We start from the raw sequence: 11,775 nt of genomic DNA, 5'->3' as shown, positions 1-11,775 counted from the left end.
GAGTCTTGCTCCACAAGAGGGCCACAATATCGATATCAAAGAAAGTGGCAAAGCCCATGATTGCAAGTTGACGAACGGGAAGTAAATTGTATGCAAGGGACTCAACAAGCATGACCTTCTCGATCGTGAGATCATGAGAGATGACCACCTTGCCAAGTCCCAATACCTTAGAAGATGAGGCGTCACCCCACTCGACATTGGTGGGCATAGATGGAACCTTGTGCACGTCCACCACCAAGTCCTTGCTTCCGGTCATATAATTTGTAGCTCCGCTATCGAGCAACCATGATCCACCACCGGAAGCAAACACCTACAAGAGATCAATGCTTGGTTTTAGGTACCCATTTTGTAATGGGTCCTTTGATGTTAGTAACAAGGGTCTTTGGAACCCAAATACACCATTCAATGTACTCATGAAGAGAACCAACAAATTTGGCATAAACATGCCCATCACTAGCACGACATAACACATAAGAAGGATTAAAATCGCCGGCTTTGTTGGGAGGGGTGACATTGCCCTTCTTGACATTGTTCTTCTTCTTCTGCTCGGAGGCACTCTCTCCCTCCTTCACAAAGGTTTGCATGAGAGGAGGAGGTCGTTTGGTCTTGTCATTCTTCTTCTTGTTCTTGGAGTCGGGCACGTACCCAACCCCTTCCTTGGCCACAACCCCCTTTTGGTTGATCAAGAGATCGTTGAGGTTCTTCTTGCCTTGTATGCAAGTTGCAAGACCTCTCTCAAGTTGTCCTTTTAGCTTAGCGTTCTCCTCAACGAGATGCACATGCTCACAACACGGGTTAGTAGCATTTGCATTATCAATTAACATCATATGAGGGAAAGTGGCTTTTTCCTTGGTTAGCTTTACTTGAAGTTGATCATGAGACTCTTTGAGGCTAGCATGAGCACCCTTCAAGACCTTGTGAGCCTTGTCAAGTAGATCAAACTCCTCTTTGAGTCTAGCAAGATCAACCTCAAGTTCGGCCTTCTCGGAGTTTAGCACATGAGAAACTATGAGGACATGATCATAATATTTCTTTAACTTAGCATGATCAACGTTGTGTGACTCCTCAAGAGCCAAACGTAGACCGCGCTCTTCCTCAAGAGCATTGGAAAGATCTGAAATCTCATCGGCATAGTCACGACTATGCCCTTCCATCTTAGTGATGGTGTCTTCGTGAGCCTCGATCATGTCATTGGCTTCACCAAGTTGTTCCAAGAGAGCAACAAAGTGCTTCTTGGATTTTCCCTTGAGTTTGCCCATAAAGGCCTCAAACTCGTTAGCCTCCACATTAGCTCCCTCAAGTTCATTAATGCTATCCATCGGAGAAGGATGATTAATGATGGTAGTTTTGATGTTGGGGGTTACCTTGTTGGTGGCTTTAGCCATGAGGCACTTGGCGGTGATGCTCTCATTGGGTGAGTCGAAGAGAGACACCCGTGACGTCGTCGCAATGGCAACGGAGGCCATGGCAACTGACTCATCATATTCATCATCGTCATCATCCTCATTGGACTCTTCTTGCACAACCAAAGCCTTGGGAGGAGTCTTCTTGGTGAAGTTGTTCTTGTTGGGAAACGACTTGGCCTTGTCCTTTCGGATGAGCTTGCCACCATTGTCTTCCCTCTTCTCATACGGGCATTCCGCAACGAAATGACTCACATTGCCGCAATTGTAGCAAGTCCTTACACGTTGCTTGCCCCTCGTGCCACTCGAGTTGTTTTTGCTAAAGTTTGGCCTCGAGTTTTTCTTGCTCCAAAATTACCTTGAAGCAAGTGCCATGTGTTCATGATATGCATACTCCGTATCTTCGGGGTTGCTCTCCTCTTCTTCCTCTTCCACGGTGAGCTTGGCCTTCAATGCAAGGTTAGGCTTCTTTGCCCGTTGAGAATGGAGCACCGCATTGTCGGCGGTCTTGTCCAAAATGTTCATGGCCACAAACTCATCCAACACTTCGCTTGAGGTCAAAGTGTGGAAGTCCGGTCTTTGATGAATGACGGAGGACATGGCCTTGTGATAGGGCATCATTGCCTTCAGGAATTTGCGCTTGATCCAATTGTCATCCGTGTCCTTGCTCTCGTGATCTCGTAGTGAGACCGCGAGTTTGGTTACTCTCCGATAAAGCTCACGAGGTTCTTCATCTTCTTTCATTGCAAACTCATCGGCCTCATCTTGTACCACTTCATAGTTGGAGCGTTGAATGCTTGCGCTTCCCCGATAGAGAGAGACAACACAATGCCATGCATCTTTGGCCAAGGCGAAGGGACGAAGATGAGGTAGGTCTTCGGGTGGAATTGCATCTTGAATGATGAAGAAAGCATTCTCATTGAATTGATTGTTCGCGGCTTCTCGAGGAGTGAAGTTGCTTGGATCATGTGGATAGAAACCTTCTTCAATGATTCTCCAAAGGTTAGTGTTCACATGATTTAAATGACGTTTAAAGCGGTAAACCCAAGAATCAAAATCTTCATTTTTCACAATCTTAGGGGGAGGACCGGCATGATTCAAATGAGTGGAAGGAACCGGTCCACCATAAACAAGTGGTGGTTCCACATGGGCAAAGATGCCGGTGCCATTCTTACCACTAGAAGAAGGAGCCTTTTCACTACTAGCTTCCCCCTTCTCGGGGATAGCATCCGTCACCTTGTTGGCGGGGTCACCCACTGTCAACGGTGTGGTGGATAGTTTAAGCCCCTCAAGAAATTTAGTAAACATGCTTTCAACTTCGGTCGTCATGGAGGTTTTCAATGTCTCCAAGGCCACATTGAACTCCTCACGAGAGAACGAGGTTCCCCCATCGCCCGTAGACGAGATCGGGTTCACACCGGAGTGTTCCTCCACACCGTCTATGGTATCAACCATACTCTTTGGACGGTAAAGTCCTTAATAAAGAGACGAGGCTCTGATACCAATTGAAAGGATCGATATGGTTGACTAGAGGGGGGGTGAATAGGCAACTACCAATTTTTTACTTTTCTTTACCAAATTAAACTTTGCATCAAAGTAGGTTGTCTAGATGTGCAACTAGGTGAGCAACCTATATGATGCAATAACAACAAGCATACAAGCTAGCAAGGGAAGAAACACTAAAGAGCTTGCACAAGTAAAGGTAAGAGATAACCAAGAGTGGATCCGGTGAAGATGAGGATGTGTTACCGAAGTTCCTTCCTTTTGAGGGGAAGTACGTCTCCGTTAGAGCGGTGTGGAGGCACAATGCTCCCCAAGAAGCCACTAGGGCCACCGTATTCTCCTCACGCCCTCGCATAATGCGAGATGCCGTGATTCCACTATTGGTGCCCTTGAAGGCGGCGACCGAACCTTTACAAACAAGGTTGGGGAAATCTCCACAACTTAATCGGAGGCTCCCAACAAGACCACGAAGCTTCACCACAATGGACTATGGCTCCGTGGTGACCTCAACCGTCTAGGGTGCTCAAACACCCAAGAGTAACAAGATCCGCTAGGGATGAGTGGGGGAATCGAAAATCCCTTGGTGGAAGTGTAGATCGGGGCCTTCTCAACCACTCCCGAGCAAATCAACAAGTTTGATTGGCTAGAGAGATAGATCGGGCAAAAATGGAGCTTGGAGCATTTAATGGAGCTTGAGCAATAAATGGAGCTTGGGGGAGGAAGAGGTAGGTGAAAGAGAAGAAGGGGACTCCCTTTTATAGTGGGGGCAACAATCCAACCGTTGCCCCCCACCAACCAGCCCCGCACAGGGCGGTAATACCGCTGAGAGGGGGAGGTACTACCGCCAGGACAGCAGTACTGCCGCGCCAGCCAGCGGCACTGCCGCGCAGAGGAGACTAGTAGGAAAGGACCCAACCGCGGTACTACCGCGGTGGTAGGGACGGTACTACCGCCTCTACAACCGCGACTAGTGCCGCAAAACCCGACACGAGAAAAAGACCTCTCGAATCGAGGCGGTAGGAGCCAGACTGCCCAGCGGTACTACGGCAGCGGGGTCATGGGCGGTACTACCGCTGTGGAGCGGTACTGCCGCTTGTGACCCTTCGGCCGTACTACCGCTGGCGGTGCGGTACTATCGCTGGGGCGCAAAAGAGAGAGAGAGAATCTCTCAAAGATGTTGAGGACGAGGCGGAGGTGCCAGGCACCCCAGCGGTACTACTGCTGTGGAGCCACGGGCGGTACTACCGCTGTGGAGCGGTACTGCCGCTTGTGGCTCCTCAGCGGTACTACCGCTGGGTTGCGCGGTACTACCGCTTGGACCCAGACATGACAAGGAAGAGAGGAGAGATCTCTTCAATGGAATGGAGACGCTCGGAGGGTGAGAAGCTGATGTGTACGTGATGATTCCACCCATGCAATACCCAGCGGCCCCCCTCTTGATAGTACGGTGCCTTCTACGCAACTAGTCCACCGAGAAAGAAACGAAAGAGCTACACCGTCTTGAAATACACTCCGAGGGGAAGACAGCGTCTCGTGCCAGGGGAGAATCTGTGAATTATTCAAAGCACAAGATTAGTCCGCAAACATGTTGTCATCAATCACCAAAACTACCTTGAGAGAGATATGCCGTAACAGACACAAGGGGAGCCAAAGAATATTCACGAGTATTAGCAGTTGAGTTGTCAATTCAACCACACCTGAAAAACTTAATATCTGCAGCAAAGTTTTTAGTAACAAAGTAGTATGGAAGTAACGGTAACAGTGGTAACAATAGCAATAGCAATTTTGTAGTGATTGTAACAGCAACATGGCGAAAGTAAGTTAGCAAAGATCAATATATGAAAAGCTCGTAGGCATTGGACCAGTGATGGATAATTATGCCCATGCAATAGTTATAACCTAGGGCGACACAGAACTACCTTCAATTCATCAATATAATGTAGGCATGTATTTTGTATATAGTCATGCGTACTTATGGAAAAGAACTTGCATTACATCTTTTGTCTTACCCTCCCGTGGCAGCGGGATCCATAAGGAAACTAAGGGACATTAATGTCTCCTTTTAATAGAGAACCGGAACAAAGTATTAGCACTTGGTGAATACATGAACTTCTCAAACTACAGTAATCACCGGAATGAATCCCAATTATTGTCACCTTGGGATATGCGGATCATAACTCGTAATAGGTGTCTACAACTTGCAAGATCGGATCAAGAACACATATATATTCGTGAAAACATAATAGATTCAGATCTGAAATCATGGCACTCGGGCCCTAGTGACAAGCATTAGGCATAGCAAAGTCATAGCAACATCAATCTCATAACATAGTCAATACTAGACATCAAGTTCTAACAAAACTAACTCGGTTACATGATAAATCTCATCCAACTCATCATCGTCCAGCAGGCCTATGAATGAATTGCTTACTTTCGGCGGTGAGCATCAAGAAATTGGTGATGGAGAAAGGTTGATGATGACGACGACGTCGATTTCCCCTCTTTGGAGCCCCGAATGGACTCCAAATAAGCCCTCCCGATGAAGAACAGGAAGTGGCGGTGGCTCCGTATCATGAAACACAATGAATCCTTCTCTCTGTTTTTTCTCCGCGGATAGGTACACATGGAGTTGGACTTAGGGTTGCTGGAGCTCCAAGGGGACCACAAGCCTGGGAGGCGCGCACCCAAGAGCTCGTGGCTCCTGGGTGGGCCCCTTTGGTATATTTTTCCACCAGTATTTTTTATATATTTTACAAAAATTCTCCGTAAATTTTCAGATCAATCCAAGAACTTTGATTTCTGCACAAAAATAACACCATGACAATTCTGCTGAAAACAGCGTCAATCCTAATTAGTTTCATTCAAATCATGTAAATTAGAGTCCAAAAACAAGGGCAAAAGAGTTTCAAAAAGTAGATACGATGAAGACGTATCAGTTGTCGGCTGTCGCCCAGGTGCCTGATACGTCTCCAATGTATCTATAATTTTTTATTGCTCCATGCTATATTATCTACTGTTTTGGACATCATTGGGCTTTATTATCCACTTTTATATTATTTTTGGAACTAACCTATTAACCAGAGGCCCAGCCCAGAATTGTTGTTTTTTTGCCTGTTTTAGGGTTTCGAAGAAAAGGAATATCAAACGGAGTCCAAACGGAATGAAACCTTCGGGAACGTGATTTTCTCAACAAACAAGACCCAGGAGACTTGGACCCTACGTCAAGACACAAAAGAGAAGGCCACGAGGTAGGGGGTGCGCCTACCCCCCCCCCCCAGGCGCGCCCTCCACCCTCGTGGGCCCTGTTGGGGATCGTAGCAGAAATTTAAAATTTTCTACGCATCACCAAGATCAATCTATGGAGTAATCTAGCATCTAGCAACGAGGGGAAGGGGAGTGCATCTACATACCCTTGTAGATCGCTAAGCGGAAGCGTTGCAAGAACGCGGATGAAGGAGTCGTACTCGCAGCAATTCAGATCGCGGTTGATTCCGATCTAAGCGCCGGTTGATGGAGTCGTACTCGTCGTGATCCAAATCCGAGATCCTAGTGCCACGGCACCTCCGCGTTCAACACACGTACAGCCCGGTGACGTCTCCTACCTTGATCCAGCAAGGGGAGAAGGAGAGGTTGGGGAAGACTCCGTCCAGCAGCAGCACGACGGCGTGGTGGTGGTGGGAGGAGCGGGAACTTCACAGGGCTTCGCCAAGCACTACAAGAGACGAGGAGGGAGAGGGTAGGGCTGCGCCAAGAGGGAGATGATCTGTGTCTGTTGCAGCCCCCAATACCTCAAGTATATATAGGGGAAGGGGAGGGGCTGCGCCCCCATCTAGGGTTGCGGCCAAGGGGGGAGAGAGGGGGCGCACCTAGGGTGGGCCTTAAGGCCCATCTGGACCTAGGGTTTGCCCCCTCCCACTCTCCCTTGCGCCTTGGGCCTTGGTGGGAGGCGCCCCAGCCCACTAGGGGCTGGTCCCTTCCCACTATTGGCCCATGTAGGCCTCCGGGGCTGGTGGCCCCACCTGGTGGACCCCCGACCCCTCCGGTGGTCCCGGTACACTACCGGTGATGCCCGGAACACTTCCGGTGGCCAAAACCATACTTCCTATATATAAATCTTTACCTTCGGACCATTCCGGAACTCCTCGTGACGTCCGGGATCTCATCCGGGACTCCGAACAACATTCGGTAACCGCGTACATACTTTCCCTATAACCCTAGCGTCATTGAACCTTAAGTGTGTAGACCCTACGGGTTCGGGAGTCATGCAGACATGGCCGAGACAACTCTCCGGTCAATAACCAACAGCGGGATCTGGATACCCATGTTGGCTCCCACATGTTCCACGATGATCTCATCGGATGAACCACGATGTCAAGGATTCAATCAATCCCGTATACAATTCCCTTTGTCTATCGGTATGATACTTGCCCGAGATTCGATCGTCGGTATCCGATACCTTGTTCAATCTCGTTACCGGCAAGTCTCTTTACTCGTTCCGTAACACATCATCCCGTGATCAACTCCTTGGTCACATTGTGCACATTATGATGATGTCCTACCGAGTGGGCCCAGAGATACCTCTCCGTTTACACGGAGTGACAAATCCCAGTCTCGATTCGTGCCAACCCAACAGACACTAGACTTCGGAGATACCTGTAGTGTACCTTTATAGCCACCCAGTTACGTTGTGACGTTTGGCACACCCAAAGCATTCCTACGGTATCCGGGAGTTGCACAATCTCATGGTCTAAGGAAATGATACTTGACATTAGAAAAGCTTTAGCATACGAACTACATGATCTTGTGCTAGGCTTAGGATTGGGTCTTGTCCATCACATCATTCTCCTAATGATGTGATCCCGTTATCAACGACATCCAATGTCCATGGTCAGGAAACCGTAACCATCTATTGATCAACGAGCTAGTCAACTAGAGGCTTACTAGGGACATGGTGTTGTCTATGTATCCACACATGTATCTGAGTTTCCTATCAATACAATTCTAGCATGGATAATAAACGATTATCATGAACAATGAAATATAATATAATAATAACTAATTTATTATTGCCTCTAGGGCATATTTCCAACAGTCTCCCACTTGCACTAGAGTCAATAATCTAGTTCACATCGCCATGTGATTAACACTCACAGGTCACATCGCCATGTGACCAACATCCAAAGAGTTTACTAGAGTCACTAATCTAGTTCACATCACTATGTGATTAATACTCAATGAGTTCTGGGTTTGATCATGTTATGCTTGTGAGAGAGGTTGTAGTCAACGGGTCTTGCCATATTCAGATCTCTATGTATTTCGCAAAACTTTATGTCATATCGTAGATGCTGCTACCACGTTCCACTTGGAGCCATTCCAAATTGTTGCTCCATTATACGTATCCGGTATCTCTACTCAGAGCTATCCGGATATTGTTGCTCCATTATACGTATTCGGTATCTCTACTCAGAGCTATCCGGATAGGTGTTAAGCTTGCATCGACGTAACTCTTCATGTCGAACTCTTTATCACCTCCATAACCGAGAAACATTTTCTTATTCCTCTAAGGATAATTTTGACCGCTATCTGGTGATCTACTCCTAGATCACCTTTGTACCCTCTTGCCAGACATGTGGCAAGGCACACATGAGGTGCGGTACTCAGCATGGCATACCGTATAGAGCCTATGACAAGAGCATAGGGGATGACCTTCGTCCTTCCTCTTTCTTCTGCCGTGGTCAATCTTTGAGTCTTACTCAACTTCACACCTTACAACTCAGGTGAGAACCCCTTCTTTGACTGATCTACTTTGAACTCTTTCAAAAACATGTCAAGGTGTGCGTTCTTTGAAAGTATCATCAGGCGTCTTGATCTATTTCTATAGATCTTGATGCCCAATATGTAAGCAACTTTATCCAGGTCTTCCTTTGAAAATCACTCTTCAAACAACCGTTTATGCTTTCCAGAAATTCTACATTATTTCAGATCAACAATATTTCATCCACATATACTTATCAGAAATATTGTAGTGCTCCCACTCACTTTCTTGTAAATACAAGTTTCTAGCAAACATTGTATAAACCTAAAAGCTTTGATCACTCCATCAAAACATATATTCCGATTCTGAGATGCTTGCTCTAGTCCATAGAAGGATCGCTAGAGCCAGCATGCCTTTTAGCATCTTAGGATCGACAAAACCTTTTATTGTATCACATACAACTTTTTCTTACGAAAACTGGTAAGAAAACTTGTTTTGACATCCATTTGTCAGATTTCATAATCGAAAAACACAGCTAATGCTAACATGATTCCGACGGACTTAAGCATCGCTACGGGTGAGAAATTCTCATCGTAGTCAACTCCTTGAACTTGTGAAAAGACTCTTTCCCACAAGTCGAGCTTCATAGAAGGTAACATTACTGCCCATGTCCGTCTTCTTCTCAAAGATCCATTTATCTCGATGGCTTGCCGATCAACGGGCAAGTCCACCAAAGTCCATACATGGATCCTATCTCGGATTTCATGGTTTCTAACCATTTGTCGGAATACGGGCCCACCATCGTTTCTCCATAGCTCGTAGGTTCATTGTTGTCTAACAACATGATATCTAAGACAGGATTACCGTACCACTTAGGAGTAGTACATATCCTTGTCGACCTACGAGGTTCGATAGCAACTTGATTCGAAGCTTCATGATCACTATCATTAACTTCCTATTCAACAGACGTAGGCTCCACAGAAAACATCTTTCTGTGTTGCATCACTCTCTAGTTGAAATAAAGGTTCGACAACCTCATCAAGTTCTATCTTCCTCCCACTCAATTCTTTTGAGAGAAACTCCTTCTCGAGAAAGGACTCGCTCTTAGTGACAAACAATTTGTCCTCGGATCTGAGATAGAAGGTATACCCTACTGTCACCTTTGGGTATCCTATGAAGATGTGTTTGTCTGCTTTGGGTTCGAGCTTCTCTGGCTGAAGCCTTAAGCATCGCAGCCCCAAACATTAAGAAACGACAACTTTGGTTTCTTGACAAACCAATGTTCATACGACGTCGTCTCAACGGACTTAGATGGTGTCCTATCTAAAGTGAATGCAGTTGTCTCTAACGCATAACCACAAAATGAAAATGGTAGATTGGTAAGAGACATCATAGATCGCACCATATCTCATAGTGTTCGATTACGACGTCCGGATACACCATTACCTTGTGGTGTTCCAGGTGGCTTCAACTGTGAAACAATTCCACAATGTCTTAAGTGATTGCCAAACTCATAACTCAGAAAATCCCCTTTTGATCAGATCGTAGGAACATGATCTTATTGTTATGATGATTCTTAACTTCACTCTGAAATCGCTTGAACTTTTCAAACATTTCAGACTTGTGCTTCATTAAGTAGATATACCTATATCTACTCAAATCGTCAGTGAAGATGAGAAAATAGCGATATCCACTGCACGCTTCAATTCTCATTGGATCACACGCATCAGCATGCATGATCTCCAACAAGTCACTTGCCCGTTTCATTGTACCTGAAAACGGGGTCTTAGTCATCCTGCCCATGAGGCATGGCTCGCATGTGTCAAGCGATTCAAAATCAAGTGACTCCAAACATCCATCGACATGGAGTTTCTTCATGCATCTTACGCCAATATGACTTAAGCGGCAGTGCCACGAGAAAGTGGTACTATCATTATTAACTCTACATCTTTTGGCGTGAACATGTGTATTACCACGACCGAGATTCAATGAACCATTCACATAGGGTGCATGACCATGAAAGGTATCATTCATGTAAACAGAATAACCATTATTCTCTAACTTAAATGAATGACCGTATTGCAATGAACATGATCTAATCATATTCATGCTCAACGTAGACACCTGATAACATTTATCTAGGTTCAATACTAATCCCGAAGGCAGATGGAGCGTGCGATGGTGATCTCATCAACTTTGGAAACACTTCCAACACACATCGTCACCTCGCCCTTAGCCAGTCTCCGTTTAGTCCGTAGCTTTTGCTTCAAGTCACCAATAATAGCAACTGGACCGGTATCCAATACCCAGGTGCTACCAGGAGTACTAGTGAGGTACACATTAATAACACTTATATACTTTGTTGAAGTTGCCAACCTTCTTATCTACCATGCATTTGGGGTAATTTCGCTACCAGTGACCGTTCCCCTTACAATAGAAGCACTTAGTCTCGGGTTTGGGTTCAACCTTGGGTTCCTTCACTGGAGCGGCAACTGGTTTGCCATCCATGAAGTTTCCCTTCTAGCCCTTGCCCTTCTTAAAACCAGTGGTCTTGTTAAACTATCAACACTTGGTGCTCCTTCTTGATTTCTACCTTTTGTGGTCTTAAGCACCGCGAACAGCTCCGGGATCAATTCCATCCCTTGCATGTCATAGTTCATCACGAAGATCTAGTAGCTTAGTGATAGTGGCTAGAGAACTCTATCAATCACTATCTTATCTGGAAGTTTAACTCCCACTTGATTTAAGTGATTGTAGCACCCAGACATTCTGAGCACATGCTCACTAGCTGAGCTATTCTCCTCCATCTTGTTGGCAAAAGAACTTGTCAGAGGTCTCACACCTCTCAACACGGGCATGAGCCTGAAATCCCAATTTCAGCTCTTGGAACATCTCATATGTTCTATGGCGTTCAAAACGTCATTGGAATCCCGATTCTAAGCCGTAAAGTATGGTGCACTAAACTATCAAGTAGTCATCAGGATGTGTCTGTCAGGTGTTCACAACATCCACAGACGACGTTGTAGGGGTTTGCACATCGAGCGGTGCATCAAAGATGCAAGCCTTCTGTGTAGCAGTGAGGACACTCCTCGGACTACGGACCTAGTCCGCATC

Source organism: Triticum urartu, chromosome 5, assembly GCF_003073215.2.
Source record: "Triticum urartu cultivar G1812 chromosome 5, Tu2.1, whole genome shotgun sequence".
Classification (NCBI taxonomy): Eukaryota; Viridiplantae; Streptophyta; class Magnoliopsida; order Poales; family Poaceae; genus Triticum; species Triticum urartu.
Note: the sequence above shows the minus strand (reverse complement) of the source record.